Here is a 24,945-nt window from a genome sequence, read left to right as displayed (position 1 = left end):
TACCTTAACAGAATTTAAAGCACTATTCAGTGGAGGTTTTCTGCATTTTTAACTAATTCTGAATTCTATAACTCTCATTTTTCATTGTCAGAATATTTTAAAAATGCAAATTATAAACCATAACTAGAAGCTTCTCATTGTCTTTTGTCTTTTCTCCCATGCAAGGAAATTACATACATGTCTAAGGTTTTTTGAGCTTATATATAAATCAACAAAAAGACTATAGTTTCAATACCAGAATCCTGAAAAAAGTTAATATTCTTTAATGCATGATGCACAAACCATTCTTTGGAATGCTGTATTAAATCTCAAACACTACACAATGTACGTAATTGTCATAAAATAGGATACCTTGTTGAACAATCTGTAATTTTATGAATTAATTCTTTCTGTGCTCATTTAATTTGAACAAGCACCATTTTCTTCAATATTGAGTGTTCTTCATTTTGTAGCCAAGTCATGAATGGTAGATATTACAGAATAAATTAATAGACAATAATGAAAGGTTAATAAATTGTCCTGGAGATGGAATTTGAACCAGACTATGCCAAGAAATAAGAAATTCCAATGAAAAATATGAAGAGATGGAGAATTTTTGAGAAGATTTATCTAACATTATTGTAATACTATATTCATGGAAAGGACCAAATGAATATATGTCGGACCTTGATAAATGATTATGGCATTGGAATAACCATCAATACTAGCCCTTTGTGGTAAGACCAAATCAGGAAGTAAACACTACAAGAAATACTAAAATTAGAATTTTATTAGTACAAATGACAGCTTCTTGAAAGCCTGAGAGTATTTTCTTTACCTCCCTCTTCTATCAAGAAGAATCAAAGCAAGATAATCTTAACTTTTCTTGTCTCACCTTCCTGAACTAAGTTCATGTTTACCTGGGCCAAGTTTACTTGGGCTAAGTTCATGCTTTCTCAATGGCTGCCATATATTTTCTTCAAGGCAATCTCCCTTATTCCTCTACATCAATAAAGATGAGGTAGGTTAGCACTGCAAATAAGAGAGATCTGAGGTGGAGGAGGAAGAGGTTCAAAGCCCCATCTTCCATTCCATCAAGGTTCATCTCAAAAGTTGCTTCCCATGATTCTTCTGTTACTTGGCCAATGACAAAGAGGACTGCTTGGCATTTACATGTACATTCTGAATTATGGTGAAATGCTTACATTGCTAAAATAAAACTTTTAAAATATATTGATAGTCTCCTGGGATTTCTGGGTGGTGTTTGCCAAGATTGTTCAATTTATATATAAAAGATTTTTAATTCTACAGCAGAGGGCAAGCCTCTTATCATGACATAGATACCAGAATTTTAAACAAAATCAGTAATATAATACTATACCTTTGGCAATTTTCTCTGCTGAATAAGGTGCTCTAAATTAATTCTGCATTGCCTTTTTCATTGTTACATAACTGGAGCAAATGAGGATGGTTGGTACACTTATATAAGAATGAACCACTAATGCTTTAATCACAGTCTGATGAACTGAGAAGTAAGGCTATACAAATGAACAACAGACTATTAAAGTCAGCAGACTAATATAGAATTAGGGGAAAAAACATGAACTCTGAATCCAATAATGCTCTTGCTAATCTGGCATTTTTTCCCCATACAATTTTCTGTATCAGGGCAACCTGCATAAAACTAGAGACATTAAAACAGATTGGATAGCATTTGGACAATATAGTTGTATTCTGTCTCAGTAGCCAAACAGAAGAATATGGCTATCTTCTAATCTAACAGATACACCATGAGAGATTCTAAGGTGTGGTTACTTTGAGACAGTGACGTGCGGTGAGGTTTATGCCTGGTGAGGCTCAGCTGGGCATCCTTTTGCGAAGCCTCAGCGGTGTGGGGGGGAATTTGCGGCCTCGGCGGTGTGGGGGGAATTTGCATTGCGGGAGCCGCCAAGCGCCCAGGTCTGCAGCAAAGGCGCTTGGCGGCTCCTGCGATGCAAAGTGCCCCGCCGCCCACCCGCTGACCCGGCCCGCGGCCGCTGCTTCTCCAAGCTCCGCCACTTGAAGTCTCGGATCGCCTCTGGGGAAAAGCTGAGTGAAGAGCGGAGCGAAGCTTCTCCGTGGCCTCCCGGCGCTACGCAGAGCCTCTACCCAGATTTTCAGCCTCTTTTTTGAGGAAAAAAGGTACATCTTAAACACCGAAAAATACGGTAAAATGACTAAGCTGACTTTAACTTTTTCTTATCATAAAGAATCTAAAAAAAAAACCTGGACTGAAGTATTAATATCTCAGAAAGGCTATAAAGTTCAGTGGGGAAATGGTTATATGATGAGAAAAACCTAAAAAAATCTGTTACCTCACATAAAGAGTTTGAACAATGGAAGTCAACTAAATTGAGATTACCAAAATGGAAATACAAAAGATAAATCAAGGAAAAGGAATAGCTGCAACAGGAAACCCTGAATGATGCCTCTTTATGGGATATAGAAAGCAGACTGGCAAAAACTTTAAAGACTCCTTTTGAATGCTGAAGATTGATGAAAGATATCAAATCCTGCAATACTATTGAAAGATCAAGATTGTGAAGAGCAAAAGGAAGAAATGTGAAGTTTGATTATTTGATCAGGAATAAACTATTTGTATATTTCTGGCAACTCCTAATGATCATTTTCTTGAACCAGGACTGAAATGAGTTCTGAACTGCATAGATTATGGGTAGAATATTATTATTTTTAATTTGCAATTTTAAATGAGAAATTTTGATGGAACCAAAATTTGTAAAAAGGTGACATAGGGGCAATCCATTCAGCCATTGTCCAACATTCTTTGTTGATCTTGGACAAAATAAAGTGCTTCTATAACTCTTCACCAGTCATCTAGCATCTTTGGTATCTTCCTGGCTTGGAAACGAGCCACCTGGGGTTGGAAGTGTATTTTCCTCCAACAGAACATAATATTTACAAATAAAAATAAAAGAAAAAAAATCATGATGTGCCTATTGAAAAAAAAACGAAGCTTAGAGCATCACTGACAAAGGAATCTGGCTAATATTATATCTAATCAAAACAACATTAGGAATTTTATTTTATCTTTGCCTCGCAGCATATTGAAGAGTCATTACTTTTGAAACGCCTCTCCTGCTGATGGCTGTGGCATCATGTCAACCTTAAATGAGTGATGGTAGGCTATAGTTCTTTCAGGGTACTTCTTAGTTACTGTCTAAAACCCTGAGATGAATAGGTACACAAAAGCAAGATTTATGGCTTCAGTCACTTAAGAAGCCACAGTTATAATATTTTAAAATTTATTTGCACGAGCAAAAAGAAAAACAGAAGATAAAGTAATCAAATATAATATCCCATGTTTTTAATTAAAATACTCCACTTTTTTCATTACAGTTTGAGTATTTACAAATCAATAGCAAGATTCCTTCTTTTGCTTCTGGTTTAATTTTCCCCTAATCCAAATGTTTTAAACTGTAAAATGTTTTTATTTAAAAAAATGTATTTCGCTTCAGAGATGCAACTTGAAATAGCCCGTGTTTCTAAGTTTTTTAATTTATCAGTAGTCTACAAATATTTATAGAAAAAACAAAGTGTCTCTAGACCAATAAAATACCAGCTCTTGATATTTAATCTGTATTTAATCTGATAGTTGAGTACAAAATAAAAAATATACATGAAATACTACCATGTTTCACCAAAAATAAGACAGGGTCTTATTTTCTTTTGAACCACCTGAAATAAGCACTTGCCCTTATTTTTTGGGAGGTCTTATTATTTTTGAGATGCAGGAGGCGGTGAACGTGGTCACCTCATGGCTGCTGCTGCGTTGCCATAGTTTCAGGGAGGGCTTATTTTCAGGGGAGGGCTTATTTTAGCACATGCACTCAAAAGCCCAATTGGACTTATTATCCAGGGAGGTCTTATTTTCAGGAAAACAGGGTATTACCCAAGCAAAGCCTCTGAATGAAGGAATTCCATATAGATTTTGCAAATTACTAAGTAAGTGAATTTACACATCTTGAATTTTAGGGAATTTTAAATAGTTTACTAATACAGTCCAGTGGTGGGTTCCACATCCTGGTACAACGTGGCTGGGCATCCACCACATGCACATGTGCAGCACGCGTGCAGTGCGCACATGCATACTTACCACCCACAATGCTCTGTGATGGCTCCACAATGCTGCAGCTGCTCGGCGGAGCATCGTACAAGCACCGTATGCTCCGTCCATGTGAGCCCCGATTGGCTCAAATACAGATAAGGACAGCAGCTGGGCGTGCGGGCCCTCCGGAGCACCATGCCGGAACGGAACCTGGTGGTCCCAGCAATCATATCCCACCAGTGGTACAGTTAGACAGCACAAAGTTTGAAAGCCACACTTTTCTTTATCAGCTGAGGGCCACAGGGGAAAGGTGTTCTGAAGGGAGACCCAGAGGGACAGGACTGAGGCAATACAGATCATAATTCAAACAGGTTTATTAACAGCTAACAGTAAACCAACAGCTCTGAACCGGCAATAGGGAAAGCTTCTGTCTGACAGATGAGGCAACCAATCGGGATGCTCCATTCTCCCGCTCTGGATGTCAAACCTCCAGCCAATCAGGGATGATCTTGCATCGGCATGTTGGCAAAGCCACGGACATAACAAAAGGATATTATCAGACAAAACCAGGTTGAAATGTTTATATTTTTCCACCTGGTGGAAATTGGCTGGATATGTGATGCCTATTGGTAGAGTAAGATACTTTTTCCTTTGTATTTCCCACCTAAACCCAGCTGAAAACCACATCACTTTTGATGGTTTGCAACCAATTTCCATTGGCATAATCTTTGGGGGCTCCAGAGATCCCAAAAAAGAGCTTTGAACTGTTAATATCTAATGTTTTCTTTTTACAAACTGAGAAGAATCTGAAAATTCCTATGCTTGGAGAAAAAAAAACTGAATATGGGAAAGAGATGTGGGGGGAGGAAAGGGAAGTGGAGTGATTATCTGGCTGATGCTTGTCTGCTTGCTAGTTCTGGAGAAAAACTTCTCAATGGGACAAGATAGGGGTTGTATGTTTCTGGCAGAGATCATTTGCCCATGAACTGTGGCCAGAAAACAAAGCTGCCCTTGGTGGCAGGTTACTGATGAAGTTATTATTGAAAGAAAAACTCCAAAGGGGACTGCCTGTTTGGAAGTCCCTTAGAGATTCTTTTGGGCCAATGGCACAATTATAAGTTCATGAAGTCCTTCCTCAATTGGTTGAATTGATTGATGACTTTCCACACATTGTTTATATCAGTCTTGACCAGTACAAAGAACTCTATGTGGGACTATACTTGAAAGAGGTCTGGATGCTATAGCTGGTGCAAGATACAGAGGTACTCACTAGTGAAAGTATGAGACTTGTATTGAAAGATCTGTTTGGTTGCCAGTTGTTTACTGAGTACAGTTAAGATATTTTGGTTATCTTTTAAAATCCTTACTATAATCAGATTCTATACAAAGGGATGTGATGCCTCAGTGGCTAAGAAGCTGAGCTTGTCGATCAGAAAGCAGTTCGCATCCCTAGTGTCGTGTAATGGAGTGAGCTCCCGTTACTTGTCCCAGCTTCTGCCAACCTAGCAGTTCGAAAGCATGTAAAAATGCAAGTAAAAACTTAGGAACCACCTTTGGTGGGAAGGTAACAGCGTTCCGTGCGCCTTTGGCATTTAGTCATGCCAGCCACATGACCATGGAGACAGCGCTGGCTCTTCAGATGGAGAAATGGAGATGAGCCCCCCGGAGTTGGGAACGACTAGCACATATGTGTGAGGGGAACCTTTACCTTTTACCTTATAGTCAGACAGTCTATGTAAAGGACCATCTAATTGGCTGCTTCAATGGCCCTGCTGAAAATACCTCTGCTGCCAAATGCCAAAAAGACAGCTTCCTGAATTGCTCCTGGGCTGTGAAATAAATTTGTCCAGGAGCTGCATTCAGTCCAACTCCTTCAGTTTTAGAAAATGTCTATGCCAAACTGGTTGCATCAAATTATTTTTACCATTATTGTTTGCATTAATTTTAGCTTGGGGGCTAACCTCATTAGATTTTATTTATTTACTTAATCAAATCTGTATGATGCATCTCCCACAGGGTGACTCTGGGTGGCATACATGTATATTTGCCTTCATTCGGAAAAGAATTCTTTCTTACCAATTTTCTTCTTCCTAACTGCAACCCAAACTTGCTTCAGGAAACAAAACTTAATGAACTTTACTTTTCCAGTGATGACATAACACTCAATTACTTCAACTGAGTACTTTAACCCAGGGGTGGGCTACAGGGGTTTCGCAGGGGTTCAGGAGAACCTCTAGCTAAGATTCTGTGCAGTTTGGAGAACCCCCAAATCCCACTCCTGACTGGCCCAACACCACCACCCCTCTCCCAGGAGTGTCCATGGAGCCCGTTTTGGATGCAGGGTGCATGAGGATGCTCGGGGAGGGCAGAAAACGGGCCTACTGGAAACGGGCCCCAGAAGGCCTCCGGATCCTGGAGAGGCTGTTTTCGCCCTCTTGGAGGCTCAAGGAAAGTCTCCGGAGCCCGGGGAGGGCAAAAACACCACCCACGCCATGGTGCAGGAGGCCGACTAGGCCATGCTCACCATGGCCATGCCCACCCAGCAACCGGGCAGAGAACCCCTTGCTAAAAATTTTGAAGCCCACCCCTACTTTAACCCCAGAGTTGGGTGGGGCCCAACTCTTCTGGCCTTCTGGAAGACTGTCAAGACCTGGTTCTGCCAATTGCCATGGTGATCTAAGACCAACATGCAATCCTGGGAGTGGTTAGTGGCTTGAGGGAGATCCCTCCACTTCTTTACCTTTTAATTTTTAACTTCCTTTTAATTCTGCTTTTAACAGTTTAATTCTATTTTTACACCACTGTATGGTTTTTTTTTACTATAACTGCCCAGAGTCACTTAGGTACGAAGGGCAATTTAGAAATATGATAAATAAAATATTAGTTGAAAAAATGATTTTTAAACCTTTCTTTTTTCCCACAATCTCCAAATGATGGCTGGAATGGAATTTGGGAAAATAAACACATCCTTCTTAACCTGGACGTCTGGTTTTAAAGACAGCAATAATCCTCAAGTTGCCTTCAGGAAGGGAAGCAGAATCATTGGTATGCTGTTAAATTGTGGCTGACAGTGGTGAGTTTTTCAATTAGTGCAGTCATTTACTTAATGGAATAAAATAAATCAAACACCACCTGGGTGTTTAACAAACCCTAGGCAACTTAAGTGTTTGAAATGTGAAATATTTTCAGTTGTCTCAGCTGCAACTAACAATGTCTATGGAATATCTAAGAATCAGATTAATCCTAGGGTCCTTCTGTATTGCTAGGTTGGAGGGTTCTGTCCAGCCATCTTTGAACTGCAGTAAACCATACCAGCATAACATTTGCTGTGGTCCCATATAACATTTATTGTAGCTGTTTCCTGTCACCTAACCTCCTCACTCCCACCCACATTGAATAGGTAGCAAGCACTGCCTAATACTGTGAGGCTGTCCTTAGGCCCGGGGTGTCAAACTTGTGCCTTCATGTGACATATTGTGACTTCCCCCCTTCATTAAACTGGGAGTGGAGGTGGCCAGTGCATGACGCATGGCCACGAGTTTGACACCCTGCCTTAGGCATTTGAGCTGTGGTAGTACAGTGGTTAGAATGCAGTACTGCAGGCTATTTCTGCTGAGTGCTAGCTGTTTACAATTTGCTAGTTCAAATCTCACTAGGCTCAAGGTTGACTCAGTTTTCCATTCTTCCGAGGTGGGTAAAATGAGGACTCAGATTGTTAGGGACAATATGCTGACTCTGTAACCCACTTAGAGAGAGCTGTAAAGCACTGTGAAGAGGTACTGCTATTTTTTGAATAAGGAAAAACACCACCAACAACAAAAAATTTAACAACAATATAGTCACAGGGTGAGTCAATAGGAAGAACATATCTTGGGAACATGGTAATAGATGTTGCCAGGATATTTTGTGCCTTAGTTGTAAGTATTATAAAAAGCCAAAAATTACCCTTCTTGGTCAAGCATAACTGAATGGAATATTCAATACTGAGTTGTAATAAAATGTTTAGAAACTATTAATAGCTGGAAAATTACTTCAAGACACAAAGCAATCTTGTCTGAGTTTTATCCTGTCTTTATTTTTATAAATAATTCAAGATGTTGAACATATCCTAATACTCTTTCCTCCTCCTGTTTTCCTCACAACACCCTTGTAAGGTAAAATGGGCTGAGAGAGAATGCCTGGCCCAAGGTTACCCAGCTGGCTTTCATGCTAAGGTGGAACTAGAACTCATAGTCTCCTGGTTTCTAGCCTGGCACCTTAACCTCTAGACCAAACTGGCTCTCAGTATTTTCTACTAGGAGTAGTTTCCAAATACTCTCTATGGTCCGATTCAATCGTTATAATTATATTGGATTAAACAAAATAGCATTTAAATCTCATGTGAGTACACAACTTTCATCTAGCATAACATAGATCTTAAAAATCCATTTCTAAGCACATCTAGCAGTCAAAGAGGACTTTCAGAATTGCCCCATGCTTTCCTGGTGACTTTTGATAAGTGAATGCTTTCTCTCTGAATTACATTCCATATCTGTGTGATAAAGTAGTTGGAAAAATTATAATAGTTATCCCCCTGGATTCTATTACCTGGGGACAAGAGAAATGAGACTCAGCTCAAATTGGAAAAGCAACATGAGTATAATAAATTTAAACAGTCTTTTGTCTTTGCTTCTTTCAAATGAAATCCCTACCTGGATTGCAGTTATCCTGTATAAGTAAGTGAATTTAATACAGAAAGCCAGGAATAATGATAAGATCTCTATCCAGATTGCTGTGAAAATTGATATAAAGTTCTTGCAACTCTTTTACCATTCTAGGGAAATGTTACAGAGAATTCATGTAATTGAGCAGTTCTACTCAAAAGCTTAACGAATAGCTGTGATTCCTCAATTATTTTTATTGCAGCAAATGTTTGCTTAAGAACAGGATTTCACATTTCCAAGGAAACATCAGTGGCTGGTAATTCAGGCTGCAGTAAACCACCAATGACTTGCCTAAAAGAACAGAATGGCAATGCATATCATCAGCAAATCAGGACTGCTGCACCTCTAAATAAAACATAACTTTTACAATATGGGATACCACAGTGAATCCTTCCTGTCCTTTGACAGCATTTGGAATCACTTTTATGTTTCCTTGCAGTGAGAAACTTACATATTGCTGTTTGTTCCAAGCTGTGAAGGGCAAAAGAAAGCAGGGCCCTGCGGAGCCGAATGCTTTCATCCAGATAAAATTACAACAGAACAAACCAAATCTCAAACAGTTAAGCCAAAGAGAAGCTCTAGAAGCCTGCAGTTTACAGAAATCATGAAGCCACCGCTGCATAATGTTAAAAAGACTAATGTATCTGCAACTATAAAGCTAAGGATTCTCCTCGCACATATGTGCTAGTCGTTCCCGACTCTAGGGGGTGGTGCCCATCTCCGTTTCAAAGCTGAAGAGCCAGCGCTGTCCAAAGACGTTTCCATGGTCATGTGGCTGGCATGATTAAACACTGAAGGCAAATGTAACGCTGTTACCTTCCCAACAAGGTGGTCCCTATTTTTCTGTTTGTATTTTTTATGTGCTTTCGAACTGCTAGGTTGGCAGAAGGTGGGACAAGTAATGGGAGCTCACTCCGTTACATGGCCCTAAGGATCCAAACTACTGACATTTCTCATCTACAAGCTCAGCATCTTAGCCACTAAACCACCATGTCCCTTACTTACAACTGTACCAAAGTCCTAAACTCAAAGAATGTTTTCCCAGTCAAGATCAGAACACTTTCCCCCCCACAACAGGCTTTTATACAGGACACCTGCTGAATCAAAATGGATTTAAAGGAGACACAAAGGCATACCGCTAGGTTTGTGACCTTGCAGGTAACAATTAAAGGTTTTTAAGAACTAAGCAGGGAGCTGATTAGTTAAATAGGATGCTTCACTAGCTCTGCTAATGACAGAGACTAACCCAAGGGCAACACTGCCCTTAGCAAGAGAAGTGCAAGATCTTCATTTCTGTCTCTCTTCCCAGACCTTTCCCTTGGTGATGTTGGCTTCCTATTACTATAAACTCATTTCACACAGACGCACCTCAATGGGAAGGACGGTACTTAAACGGGAAGGACGGTACATTTCTCCATTCAATCTTGTGACCCCCCCTTTGAATGACTGTAAAGGGCTAATGCTTTGAGGGGTTGGTCTTTTATTACATGCAATTTTTATGTTAACTTTCTTTGCAATTTGTGACTGTCTTAGCATAACGAAGATGGAATTACAACACTGCTATGCAGTGAAAATGGAACCTACCATTACTTTATTCCACCCTTTGCATATTTGCAACTTCCTCTTCTCTGAATGGTATTCAACTGAAATGCTATTTTTATGATTCAGGGAAAAGGCAAGGGGGAAAAAAACCCTCTTCCAATTCATAGGAATTGTTAATTAATTTAAAATTAGGAAAAAAATGTCCAAAGAAATAGACGCAGTCATAAGGTGACCCATTTCCACTCACTACACTTCAAGGATAATCTGTTCATTTTCTGGTGTTTAATACTATCATTCATTCTCAGTCCACCCAGTCGAAATAATTAAGTTTCCTTTTTAAGTTTGTGCCTAAATTGCAAAGTAATTGTTATCTTTCAACATCTCAAAGCTGCTATAGGAAAAAGTACAGAGTGATGCAATACTGTTTAAGTGTCTGTTAACCTTTTGCCTTATGCTGTACTTGTAGTGGATTTGCAAAACTTTTCTGCTCCTAAACACATAAAGTATTGGAAAACAGCTTACAATGGGAATTTATGAAAGTTAAATTGATGGTTGCACTGATTCAACAGTCCATCCCATTCATGTTGTTTCTCAAGACTTGAAAGCATTGAAAACAAAACAAAAAATATGAAATTAGAGATGTGATGTCTTGGAATAAATAAAATCAAACAACTTAATCAAGTTTCCGTGCTAATACAGGATGTAATTTTATCATAACAAATGTTTTAAGAAAACGGTTTGCCATTTCTAACTCCACTTTATGTGGTTGTTATGACTGCTACATAATACAAAATTACATTTGACAGTTTACATTACAATCATAGAAACAGTATGCCTCTATAGAGCAGTCACCTGTAGTGCATGTCTCTTTAAATTGCAAGCAGGAAGCACTGATAAAAACTGACAACAAATGGGATTTTTCATTCGGCATGCAGAATAATCTGCCACCCAATGGTACATAGCAAATTAAACACCTGATATATAGTTCCCCGACTATATTTAAGTGAATTGGGTTCTCTGGAGCGGGAAACCGCTTCTGTTTCCAATAAAATACCTTCAGCATCAGTAGTGTTGCAAAAGGTAGTGTTGCTCTATATTAATTAATTTATTTAGTTTTTACCCACTTATCTTAACCAGATTTTTTTTTAAAAAATGGAGCCGGAACTAGCTATTTCATCTAATCTATGGGTAGAATTACTGAAGGAATAAGTACATATATTTCATCATACCTTTAGCCTCTTACTCATAATAATTGACTTGCAGATAGTTCTCAACTTATAACCGTAATTGAGTCCAGAATTATGGCTGTAAGTTGTGATGGTCAAAACGTGGCTCACCATATGAGCTGGCTTGACTTTTAAGACCGCATCTGGCTTTCCCAGGTGCTGTTATTAAGTGGACAGAGAGAAAGAACTGCCTGTTGAAGTAGGGGCAGATTAGCTCCCCTCTGTGCAGAAGAGAACAGCAATGGTGGGATTACAGGGGGGGGGGGGACTTTGATCTTTGTTTTTTTTCTCTACCCCAATACTGCAGTTCCCTTCTTACCTGCTAGAGAAACTCCACCCCAGGTGGGGAGGAATCTCTCTAGCAAGCAGCATTTTCACTGTCAAAGATATTGACTGAAAAATCCAAAGTCCAAGCAGAAATCCAAACTTGGATTTCAGAACAGAACTTTTTCAGTCAGCCCCCAGGAACCAGCCAGGTGGCAATAGCTCTGTGAAAGCAATTTAGAAGATTCTTTCTGTCAAAATGTGAACACCTTTCCTCTGTCCTTGTGACACAGCTTAATTTGGAGGGCAGGTTAAATTGTTAGATAGTAATAATGCAACAGTACCAAAATAAAAAAGGATAGATAATATGTGGAGGGAAGTAAGTTAATCTAGAACAGTGATGGCGAACCTTTTAGACACTGAGTGCCCAAAGTGCATGCCCCACCCAAACGGCAGGGTGTGGGCACATGCATGCACATGCACAGCGCATGCGTAGGAGAGACTCAAAAGAGAGCTGGGACGACGACACACGTACCCACAGAGAGGGCTCCGCGTGCCACTTCTAGCACATGTGCCATAGGTTCGCCACCACTGATCTAGAATTTGCAATTTAATTTTCCCCCAACTCTGAGTAATAAGATTTAGAGAAGGCAGAGTTTTACGAATGTGGTCTCATGGCTATTTTCAGTCAAAGAATGCAGGGAGAGGTGGAGAAGTCCCTTACCTTTTGAAATCCTATGACAAGGTAAAATCTGGACAAGTACAAGAGTTGATGTTCTCAACTTTATGGTACTTCACAGAACGTAAAATATTTTAATTTCCTAATATGGGAACCAAGCATTTTTATTCACCTTTCATGAAAGGAAAAAAAGCACGTGGAAAAAAGCTGTAATACTCAAGTGGTTCATTGACATTGGTCAAGAAAAAGAACACCACCACATCCAGGGCTTCTGAGAAAAGCTAAAGGACAGCATATACACAATCAAAAACTCAAGTCTGCATTTCTCTTTTGCTTTCTGCTATTAATGCAGGGAGTAATGAGGGGAAAAGGCAGAAGTTTTCAGCTGAAACTGTGCCATGTGGGCTCCTATGCATGATGAAGCCAGGTTGACCTAGCTTTATTCCTCTTTCCTAATGGGGCTTTAATAGACTTTGTTACCTGGCAGCTTCCCATACATAAAACATTTTCATTTCCCCCCCCTGTTGGTATCCTAGACCAATATTTCATTTTTATTTTTTACATTCATTGCATCAAACCAGTGGACAGGAAGGAAATGCTTATATAAAAAGTGTTAACAAAATAAGATGCAAAAAAAAAACATGAGAGAGAGAGGGAGAAGAAGAAAGAAAAGAAAGAGAGAGAGAGATAAGGCAGGAAGGAAGGAAAGGAAGGAAGAGGAAGGGAGGAAGAAAAAGAAAAAGAAAGAAAGAAAAAGAAAGGAAGAGAAAGAAAAAGAAAAAAAGAAGGCAGGAAATAAAGCAGGAAGGAAGGGAGAGAAAGAAAGAAAGAGTTCTAGAAAATAACCTTGTGTACAAAGTAATTTCTGGAAATTTAATCAGATTGTTTGGATCTTCTCCACCTATTTGTTAAAAAGAAAACTTACATTCAATTACTGATACACAATATGTGTCAGCAATTCATTTTTATTAATAAAGGCATAAATGTATCTTTCCAATGTTGCACAATTATTATCTACTGCCTGGGTATGAGATATTCACAGTTTTTGAGGTCTTGGTTTTGATATATAATTCAGAGTTTATAATAAAATAAACAATGTAAATCCCCAATCTGCAATGATTGGTTCTAAGGCTATGATACAGCAATTATTGGACAAACAGTGGGAGTTCCAGCTGAAAATTCAGAAGCATAATCTCCAAGAGGAAGATTATTGCAATCAACCCTGTAATTAATTAAGTAAAGTGTTTTAAAATGCCCAATAGCTGACACTGTCTGATTGGTTTACAATAATACACACTAAAAGCAATTTGAATAAAAATATACACACACATCAATAATAAAATCAAGGAAAATGTAACAGGAAAACAGCCCACAAACAAGGCAGCAGGAGGTGGTCATTCAAAAATCTAAATCAGGATGAATACAATTAAAAGCCAATTAAAAAGCCTGGGAAAATAGAAAGGAATTCACGTGCCACTGAAATTATGCTAATGTGGGCATTAATTGAGTTTTGCTGGGAAAGGAAACAGCTTTCTCTTTCTTGTAGATACCAATCTCACCTCCTTGATTGAGAGAAACCAGGGCAGAGGCCTCACTGGAAAGCCTTAAGCTCCAGATAGATACATTTTACTAAACTATCAGGAGCAAAGAATTAGGAACACTGGTTAGGTTCCAGTATTGAAGATTTATTCAAGTTTATGCACAAGAATCTGATTAACTAAAATTCTGCACTAGATTAAGTGCAGATTAAGGCCAACAGAATTCAGGAGGGGTTGAACTTGGATCTCTTGTAGCAACACAAGGACTCTAAACTGATGATGTGTTTAACATCACCCCCAGCTCTACCTCTCTTCTCCTACATCAACTTTCTATATGATATTTAGCATATATGAAATAGACTATTCTGTATTTTTGGTCACGGTAAAGGTTTTCCCTTATTCAGTCTTGTTAAACTTGAGGCGGGGGTGCTCATCCCTGTTTTTTAGCTGAGGGAGGGAGCATTGTCTGAAGACATTTCAATGGTCATATAGCCAGCATGACTTACCTTCCCACCAAAGTGATACCTATTGATCTACTCACATTTCCATGCTTTTGAACTACTAGAAGGGCAGAAGCTGGGCATATAACAGGAGCTCAACTTGTCACACAGTGCTCAGGTCTTGAACTTGAGCTGCCAGCATCTTTAACCACTGAGCCATCACGCTCATATCATATTAACTTTAAGTTATATTAAATTTCATATAATTTAATTTCATATTAAATTAATATTAAGCCATACTAAATTAAATATTAAATTTAAGTGTCATATTAATTTCACTTTAAGGTTCTTTGACATACTTAAATTTTATTTTCTTTGCTTTCTTCTTGGTTAGAGCTCAAGAAGTTATTTATACAAATGAGGAAGCTAGTCAAGCAATATAGCAAACATTCTAAGAAGAGATCATGGGGAGAATTCTCCCAGATCTAATGGGCATATAGCTACAAACATTGCAGCTGTTCTTTCACACAAATACTTTTGTTGTGCCACACTGAACAAGAATCACAGTAATAAGATAGATTGACAGCTGGAACTACACTGCTTTTATGGAGAGAAACTGCAGAGGGCAGCCCAAGGTAAGAGGAGATAGGCACAGACTATAGTAAATATGATATTATGTTGTCAGTAGGAAGTACAGTGTACAAAATATTCCCAGGCAAGAAAAGAATGAGGGGGTGGAGCAGGCACTTTGGTTGCTTAAAATAAGTGTACTGATTTTTTTAAAGAATAATTTTGTAAATCAGAATGAAATTATATAAAGAAAAATACTCTCTGCTTTCAAATAAGTCCTTTTGCACAGGAATGGTTTTTTTTTTAAAAGGCAAAAAGTGGGTTTCTTCAGAAAACTCTGTTGGATATGTATAGATATAATGGGTTCATGATTTACCATATTTATATAAGTCAGAACTGGCTTGAATTATTATCTATGTAAGATTCATCTCTGACCTTTTTGCTCCTTTCAATTATTGTAATTGAGGGGGGGAAATGGAAATCCAACATTCTGCATGAATCCAGAGCATTTTTTCAAAATAAAAATATTAATTAGCTGTAACACAATGCTTTGTTTGCAACAGCAAGAGATAAAAATTAGTGGGGATGTTAAGGACATTTGTGGGGCCAGAAGATATGACTAAGACAACTTTATCAGCTTGTCTAACTAGTAAATGAATTCTGAGCATCCTTGGGGCTGATAGTGCTTCCTTGATAGCCTTTTTGTCAAACTTTCTAATTCTGCCAAGTACTGAGTATAAAAGTTCTATTTGTGAAATACCAAGTATTTTTTATGTGCAATCAAGTTGTTATCAACCACATATTTAGATTTTTGTCCATGATGATCTGTCCTGAGCTGGTCCTTCAGCTTTTCTAATGCTACTGCAACTGAGTTCATTCACTTTATTGTGGTCATCCTCTTCTTCTTTCCTTCCAACTTTTTCAACTTTAAAACCTCCTCTAGAGAGCTTTGTCTTCACATGATGTGTGTGAAGTAGGATAATTGGAGCTTGGTCATTTGTGCCTTGAGTTAGAACTCTTGGTTGATCCCATATGAATTCAATATTATCTAAATGTCTGTGGAGATTCTCAGTCATCCAGGTCATGGTTGTTCGAAAGGCACTTGTTCAAGAGGCAACTGGACTTTCTGGTTTTTCTTTGAAGACGTTTCGCTTCTCATCCAAGAGGATGGAATGAAAATCCAAATTTTTTTGGATGAAAAAGAAATGTCTTCAACAAAAAAACAGAAAGTCCAGTTGCCTCTTGAAAAGCATCTTTGTGATAATATTATCTGAAGTTTATTTTTAATGTTTATTTAATAGCATTGCAAAGTCCAGACACCAAGTAGTGCCAAGTGACAGCAACTTCAGGAAGAAAGAGAAGTACCAGTGCCTGAAGAGGGAACTGAAGAGGATATGGGATATAAAGACCAAAGTGGTCCCAGTGATGGTAGGAGGAGCACTTGTGACTGCGACTCCTAGATTGGGAGAATAGCTCCATAAGATCCAGGAATGACATCAGAACTTTTGGTCCAGGAGAGTGCAGTGCTAGGAACAGTTAAGATATTGCACAGAACTCTCAAACTCCCAGGCCTCTAGTAGAGGACTGAGATTTGGGAAGACATAGATCACCCAAAAGAGTGAGAAGTTTTTTCTTCTTATTATGATATGCATATGTATCATTTGCTTCCATCTGAATCAGTAGAAAAAACTTAAATTGTCTTGAGTAAAGGAGCTTAAAAGTCTTGAGGGACTTTCCTTCATATCCCAGATGTGCATTCCAGGAACACTTCTCTCAAGAGATTATCAGGCTGACCAATTGCTGCTTTGGTTTCCCATCAAACCACTTATCACTATCAACTCTTTAGGACAGGGAAAAATCCTTTTCTTTGCATATCCTAGAGTCCTGTTCTTTGGCTCTTGAGGCTAATGGAAATTGCAGGTAGGTCAATCAATCAATCAGAATAAAGCTGAAGGGGAACTTGGAGGTCTTCTAGTCCAGCCCCCTGCTCAAGCAGGCAATCCTACAGCATTTCACTCAAATGGCTGTCCAGACTCTTCTTAAAAACCTCCAGTGATTAAGTATCTTCAACATCTGAAGGCAAGCTGTTCTACTGGTTAATTGTCCTCACCGTTAGGAAGTTTCTCTTCAATTCCAGGTTGCTCTCTCTTTGATTAGTTTCCATTCATTATTTCTTATCCTTCCCTCTGGTGCTTTGGAAAATAAACTGACCCCCTTCCTCTTTGTGGCAGTCCCTCAAATACTGGAATACTGCTATCATATCCCCCCCAATCCTTCTTTTCTCTAGACTAGCCAAACCCAAATCCTGCAACCATTCTTTAGATGTTTTAGTGTCCAGGTCATCTAAAACTTCAGAAATATTAACAACAGAAGGCTCCGGAATCTATTTTGACACTTCAAGGAAACAGAGGGCTTTGCAAAAAGTGGTCTTGAAGGTTTGTGCTATACTGCCCTTAAATTTCATTTCACACACTTGTCTTTCTTCCATCCTCTTGGAGCTTTTTGGTATTAGTGCCCCTCCTTATGCACTTCTGGGTCCAAAAATTCATCATCTTCCCTGATAAATTGGAGGATGGACTGGTTCCCTTCTAGTCCCTTCACCTTTTCTTCCAAAAGGGCAATCAGTTTGCACTTATAGCAAATGCCGTTCTTATTGCTTTCAGGGAGACAAACAAACATGATACGTCTCCATCAGGTGACAAGATCTGTCTCCATCTCTTTGTTCTTACGATGAACAGAAGAAGGAAGGAGGACGGAGTTTTTTCTTGATCTACCTTGGATGAACTCCAGTTTGCTTTCTCTCTTTGCTCAGTCTCTGGAAACGCTCTCCTGGGAATCTTTCAAATTGCTTCAAATTGCTCAGCAGGAAATAATGCTCCAGTCACACAATGGGCAGTCCGCAGTGCTCAGGAAACTGTCAGCACTTTCTTCCCCCACCCACATCTTGGCTCTTATGCTCCATCTCTTCCTTTTCCTCAGTTGAACTCCTCCACTAAACACCTGTTTGCTTTCCCTGCTCATTCATTCAATGATACACCATACGCAGTGCTTCTTAAGCAATTCGGTGCCCTGCTTGTGTCCTACTAATTCTCCACCGCTCTCTTTTTCTTAGTGTATCATGGAATCATGACTTTTTTTCACTCTTTAAAAATACTCAATACAGATCGTAAGAGGGATGCCAGATGTGCATTTAAATGGATGTGCAGGTGTACTTGATGTACATGCATCCTGCACTAGAATTGCAGATAGTCCTCAACTTACAACAGTTCATTTAGTGACCTTTCAGGGTTACAATGGCACTGGAGAAAGGGACTTATGACCATTTTTTTCAAACTTCTAACCGTTGCAGCCTCCCCATGGTCAGTGATCACAATTCAGATGCTTCACAACTGATTTGTGTTTATGATGGTGGCAATGTCCTGGGGACATTTTGCAAGCAAAGTCAATGGGGAAGCCAGATTCACTTAATAGCTGTGTTCTTAACTTAATGACTGCAGTGATTCACTTAACAACTGTGGCAAGAAAGGTTGTAAAATGTGGAAAACTCACTTAGCAAATGTTTCACTTAGCAACAGAAATTTTGGGCTCAATTGTGGTTGTAATTTGAGGACTACCTGTACTTCTTTTCCTTTCAATCCCCCACAAGGTCTTTATATTTAGATTTGTTTAAAGATGTTTTTTTTCTTCGGTTCAAGCAAGTCTGGTTCTTGGAGACTGTCTGGACATGGCCCTGTAGGCTTTTTGGCAAGTTTTTCAGAAGTGACTTGCCTCCTTCTCAAAACTAAAAGAAAGCAGCTAACCTGATGTCATGGGGAGACTAAGAACTCATGGGTTGTCAGTTTTTAACTTGATGCTTTAACCACTAAACTAAACTGACTTTCTTAAAAATGACTTACCTTAAAGATGGTAAAGATTTGCAAAAGGTTATGGAACAAAATTCATTGGTGTGATGAAAAAGCTGTATAAGCTGAACATAGCATAAGTTCAACCTCCTACATCTTAAGGCAGGAATTCCCCAGCCTTCAATCCATGGACCAGCACTGGTCCATGTCATGCCAGAAACTGAGCCATGCAAATAAGCAAAGCTTCATCAGCAGGATGCAAGCAGCACACAAAACCACGGCCCTTCTGGTTCATGGAAAAACCTCTCTCCAAAAAATCAGTCCCTGATGCTCAAAGGGTTGGGGGGGGGCTGTCTTAAGTGCCTGGGTGCCAACGGATGACATAATTAATTAATGAGCCTCAAGCCAAGTTTCAAAAGAAATCCAGTGATTTATTAGGAGCAACATGTCAGCATTTTCCTGAGTGGAGTTAGCTCTGCCCCATGTGATTTATGGCCTAACCATGACCCTGTTTTCCCCCCTCCTCCCGAGTGTCATAAAGTGACCATTTTCATGGCTGTAGAAAAACCCCTCTCCAGCTGGCCCTGGTAACCTGGGATACAATCTGGAGAAAGGTATGCATGGAATGTGATTCTGGTCATGGCAGCTCCACGCTCCTGCCAATGGCAACTGGAAAGCAGGCCAGAAATGCTTTACGAGTTAACATTAAGATACTGACATCAAATTTGCAAGATGCCCTCAGTGAAAATATGCTCATGCTCTGCCTTCTAGAGTCAGTAAAACAGCAGCATTATCAAAGCAGCCCATTCCAGCTTCCATTGGACAGGAAACTAAAGATCAAAGTAGCCAAAAGATCTCTCTTTGTTTTCAGGTTGTTTTGACACCTCTCTTTCGCCCACATGCTGCTACCTACATGTCCTTCTCATTAGTGAAGACATTGGTGACATACTGCTAAGCAATCAATATGAAACAGATCTAAGTTCTAGGAGAAACATGCACACACACAAAGAGAGGGAGAAGGAGAGGGAGAAAGGGGGGGGGGATACCACACTGCACAATTCTTTAGTCATTAGTGAAGCTTAAAATTGTCCTCCAGGCACTCATAAATAGTACAGTCTACCCAGATTCTTTTCTCTCTTGAAACAAATTGATTATCTTATGGTATTAAATTTAGCTTAGAGCACCTGTTCTTTGTTATCTTATACACATTTCTTGGTAATCTGCTATTCTAATTTTCCAATCTCTGTGAAAAGATACACATGTTACAAATCTTTATTCTAAAAACAAGTGATAGGTGCTTATAAACCGGTGAGATGGTTAAATAACATACATCCACTTACTCCCTGTAGATAATTATATCTCATAGTTTTTGTTCTCTATTCAATGTTAATTCACTCAAGCAACTATAATCATGTATGATGTTACAATATTTCCACTGCTTGTGCTGTACACAATCCTTCCCATTGCTCTACCTTTATAATAAGGAATAAACACTAGCAATTTCATTATCCTCTAGTTGCCTTACCACATAATCCACAAGAACTGATTGTAATTTTTAGGAATCATGTTTAGGGCTTGTGTACAAATTGTAATTGTAAAACAACTTTGGAAACTTTTCTCCTCATGTATAATCAAAAGTTAATGGTGAAAAGCCTCAAAATACTGTATATTTTGATAGTACTTTGAGTGACTCACCTTTTCACTTTACAGTGCAACATTGCACTTCTAAAAGGGAAAATGAAGTTTCTATGCATATCACTGAATGCATGAGAGAAGTGGTTGAAACTATGCAAGGCACTTTAATTATTCATAAAATATTTCCTCTAAATCTACCAGGTAAACAGTGTTGCCTCCATACTTTGATAAGATATATAACTCTCTCAATATGATATGAAGTGTCTTGTCAAGAAGAATTGAGCCAGCTTGGGGAGACTTAGTTGACAAACTTGGAGTCTGCTTTAGTGATTTTACTGAGGATAACTTTACTTCTTCCAACTGTTTCAGAGGTCATATTGGACACAAATAGGCTGTTATTCACAAAACGGTACGGTGGACATGTGTATAAGTTGGATACTGCAAATCCTATAAGTGTCACTTTCCCAGATAGGACAAGTTCAAGAATTTTCAACTGGCTGAAAAATTTGAAAATTGTCACTTCCTCTGGAGATAATCAGATTGGGGAAGCTTGCACTAACATGTTCTCACAGTTTCTTATCTGAAAGGTGTAAAATGTCTTCTTATGACATAACAAATTGAAGTATTTAAGTTTAAGCAATAGTCTCAAAAGTGGATGTCTTACCTTGATTTCAAATTTTTGTATAAGTTGTCTTTCCAATACTATGTTTCCCCCCCCTAACAACCCTTTTCTCTTACCATAGGAATTGGTCCCTCAAATTTTCTGTTCTTTTTATTTGCCTGGGCAAACAACTATCAAGAGGTCAAGCTGAACTCAAAGTCTTTGCTCAACAGAACAATACAGAGATGCAAAAAATGTCTACATAGGACTCACCACTACACTGATTAAGAAACCAGCCCCATTCATAGCTGCTACCACCAGCTTTCTTAGCTTTCACCATTGCCCTGACTTATTGGAATAGCCCATCTCTCCTTGGAGAGTCCTCTTATACTTAGCTGTGTGTATTAGGCTTGTTAATCTTGAAATCAGAGCATTCGCTCATTAATCACTAGGAATCTCTCTGCTTTTGTGACCAAACAGAAATGATGGATATTTTTCTTCTCAGCACCTGAAAATTTTTTCTTCCCTATCTCTGCTTCCCTAGCCACAGGACAGAGGAAGGTGTATAAGTGTTGTAAATAAATAAATATTTGGATCACTCTACAAAGAGGTAGGAAAAAATAACAGGGGTGTAGAAAATTAAAATGACTAACAACCCCTAAAGACTCTTCTGATTTAATGTTAGTTTGTTTTGTCCCAGTTCTCTCTCCCTCCCGCTTTTAAGTATAGTTTATAACTTTTCACATATGAGAAGTAATCATTACTGCCTGATTTCTCAAAAGTTCTAGAAATCGCTAAATCTCTTGGTCTTTGAAATCCAGGTCATTGGATTGAAGACTGAAAGGCTATGAGTGAAAAGTTCAGATCTGGTATTGCTGACAGAATTGCCAAAGCAATGTGAAATCAAAATGGGTGCCAGGCTACCTTCTAAGCTAATCAAAATAACAATTTCAAACATTTTTAATTAACTTTATTGCCAAAGTTAATTAAAAACATTGTATTTTTAATTAAATGTTAAAAGTGTTAAAATCCACATTATAAAAACTTGGTCATGTCTTAACATTGATATAAACATCCACCTTACTGTTTTCTGATTCTACTGATAGCCATTTTGAAACCCATGGCAACGAACAATAAAATCTGGAAAATGACCCTAATGCCTACGGGCAAGTCAAAAACTGAAATGAGAAAGGAAGCAACATGTAATTCCATTCATAATTGATGATAAGGTTGGTATTATCCTATGTTTTCTTATATTTATGTTATAGATCCTGGAGGGGAATCAGAAGAAACAGAGAAAGCAGGATTGTCATAGAAAGTATTATATACATACTGTACAGTGGATATTTTATTTAGAATATATTTATACATTCCTTTAGATTTTATGGACAGAGAGTATTCTCAGCCTGTATTTTGATACCACAAACCCATTCATAAACAATTCAAGCAGGGGGAAATTAGCTTAAAGGCCACTAATATTTGCATATTTACATTAGAAGTTATAAAGTCCTGATTACTGCCGATATGATTAAGTTATCAGCCCAGCAAGACTAGAAACAGGTGTTTCTTAAACAGAATGAAGTTCCAAGAACAATTTGAAACAGGACATGATGGTTTGATATTCAAAGGACAAATAAATCTATTCCATGGGAAACATAGAGCGCAGTTCAGCCTATATGATCAAATCCTGGGAGGACAGTCAGTTTATTATCTAGATTAACCTATTCCACCATTGAACCTGTTTTCATATCTTCTTAACATTTATCTAAATCCTGCTTTTATGTATTATGTTTTAGACTCATATGACTGCTAAACAGAAAAAAAATTTCTAAATACAAATCAAATAATGCTATGGGAAAATATATAAAAATAGTTCCGGCCACTCATCATCAGGCATCAGTCAATGGATCACCAAACACCTTTAGCCTGTTTGAAAAACTAAGTTTTTCTAAATGCCTTTGTAAGCAGAGATGGGGTTGAACAACCCCCCTGGGGAATGGTATTCCAGTAACTTAAAGCCATTCTTTTATATTCTATGGTCTGTGACATCCTTTCAAGTATTTCAACTGCTGGGTGAACATTCCCTGCTCGGTCAGCCTTCTTAAGACTAAGCATATCCAGCTTTCTCAATCTTTTCTTTTCTTAGACGACTTGGTTAGTAATTCCCTTATGATTCCCACTGCTATTCTCTCAGTATATTGTTAAAACTATGGAGCTAGGAATTGGACACATAATTTAAAACAGAAATCAAATGCAGAATAAAGTAGAATAATTGTCTGGAGATTATATTTGGTGTTTTTTTTTAAAAAATTGTCAGTGGCTGGAAACTCTTTATGGGCTTTTTGCCGGAAACATCAGCAGTAACAACAACACATGTTTCGGTGTGATTTAAGGATTTGATAGAAAGGAAAGAATATGGAAAGAAAGGAGCCATGATGAAACTTTAGAGAGGATAAAACATGAATGCATTTATAACAGCTATAAAGATCAGAAGCTGCTTCTTTGTATCTTTTTTCTTTTTCTTTTCCTCTTTATTTATTTCATTGCTTTTCTATTTACTCATCACATTTACCTGTTTAATTTCCATTTTTCTTTGCATTTTGTACCTTGTAAAAAACGTCTTTAATAAAAGTTAATTTTTAAAAGAGAAATTTATGTTCATTTTCAAAAAAAGTATTTTCATTAATGCCTCATAGTCAGGTAGCAGACCACCAGAATCCCAATATTTTGTGTAAAAGTAGCATTATCAAGTCAGGCATACTGAGCATATCCCGCTTCCTCTATTCTGTATGCTACATTCCTTTGTCTTCCATCATGGTTTTTCCTTTTCCCTCCAATAAATTTCATTGGTAATTTTCAGGCATTTCTCTACCATCAAAATTGCTTTGAATTTTATTTCTGTGTTCTATGGGTCCAGCTGTCAAGATTTGTAGGCCTGAGACCTTGAAATGATAAATGAATTGGTATGACCCAAATGAATAAATCTAATAATTCCACTGTGATTGGGCCTGGGGAAGAAATAATGTTCTAACTCGCTTTTAATCATTAGATTTCAAACTCTATTATAGCACTAGCACTTAGTACTTAGACTTATATACCACTTCATTGTGTTTTACAGCCCTCTCTAAGCAGTGTACAGAGTCAGCATACTGCCCCCAACAATCTGGGTCCCCATATTACTGACTTCAAAAGGATGGAAGGCTGAGTTAACCTTGAGCCTAGTGAGAATCGAACAGTTGGCAGTTGGCAGAATTAGCCTGTGATCCTGCATTCTAACCACTGTGTCACCACAGTTCTATCATACCAGGGATTCTCAACTTTTGCAATATCTACAGCTGTTTCAGCAGGCAAAAAAAAGGAATTTCTAGAATAAGTTAACAGTGTTCTTACTCTTCCTGTGCAAGACAAATCATGTTTAAAATAAATGTGTTACCGCTTCTAAATAGTTGGTGACATCCGAAGCCCCCAACCTGGGATCTAGACTCAAAGTTTGGTCCTGGGATTCAACAGTCCAATGCAACGATAGTCATCAGAGGATGCAGTAACTATTCTTCCTTTCTCATAAACCAAGTCATTTATACAAATGCAGTTAGTCCTCAACTCAGAGGTGGAATTCTTTTTTTTTCAACTTCCGGTTCTGTGGGTGTGGCTTGGTGGGTGCAGCAGGGGAAGGATACTGAAAAATCTTCATTCCCTCCCCACTCCAGGGAGGAGGATATTGCAAAATCCACTCTGGGGCCAACCAATTATGAATTGTGCTGGTTTTCTTTTGCCGATATCTGCATTTCTTTGTTAAATTAAGAACTCGGAGCATCTGGATA

The 24,945-nt window shown here is 38.4% G+C and overlaps 1 protein-coding gene across 13 annotated transcripts in view; it reads right to left on the bottom strand.

Moving 5' to 3' along the window:
• BRSK2 (BR serine/threonine kinase 2) overlaps nt 1-24,945 on the bottom strand; it is a 454,430-nt gene that overhangs the window by 164,952 nt on the left and 264,533 nt on the right. The window lies entirely within an intron of this gene.

The sequence above is a fragment of the Thamnophis sirtalis genome, unplaced genomic scaffold, assembly GCF_051295495.1.
Source record: "Thamnophis sirtalis isolate CommonGarterSnake01/CBP01778 unplaced genomic scaffold, rThaSir2_p1.2 scaffold_1, whole genome shotgun sequence".
NCBI classification, from domain to species: Eukaryota; Metazoa; Chordata; class Lepidosauria; order Squamata; family Natricidae; genus Thamnophis; species Thamnophis sirtalis.
Note: the sequence above shows the minus strand (reverse complement) of the source record. Positions and strands in the feature narration are given on the sequence as shown.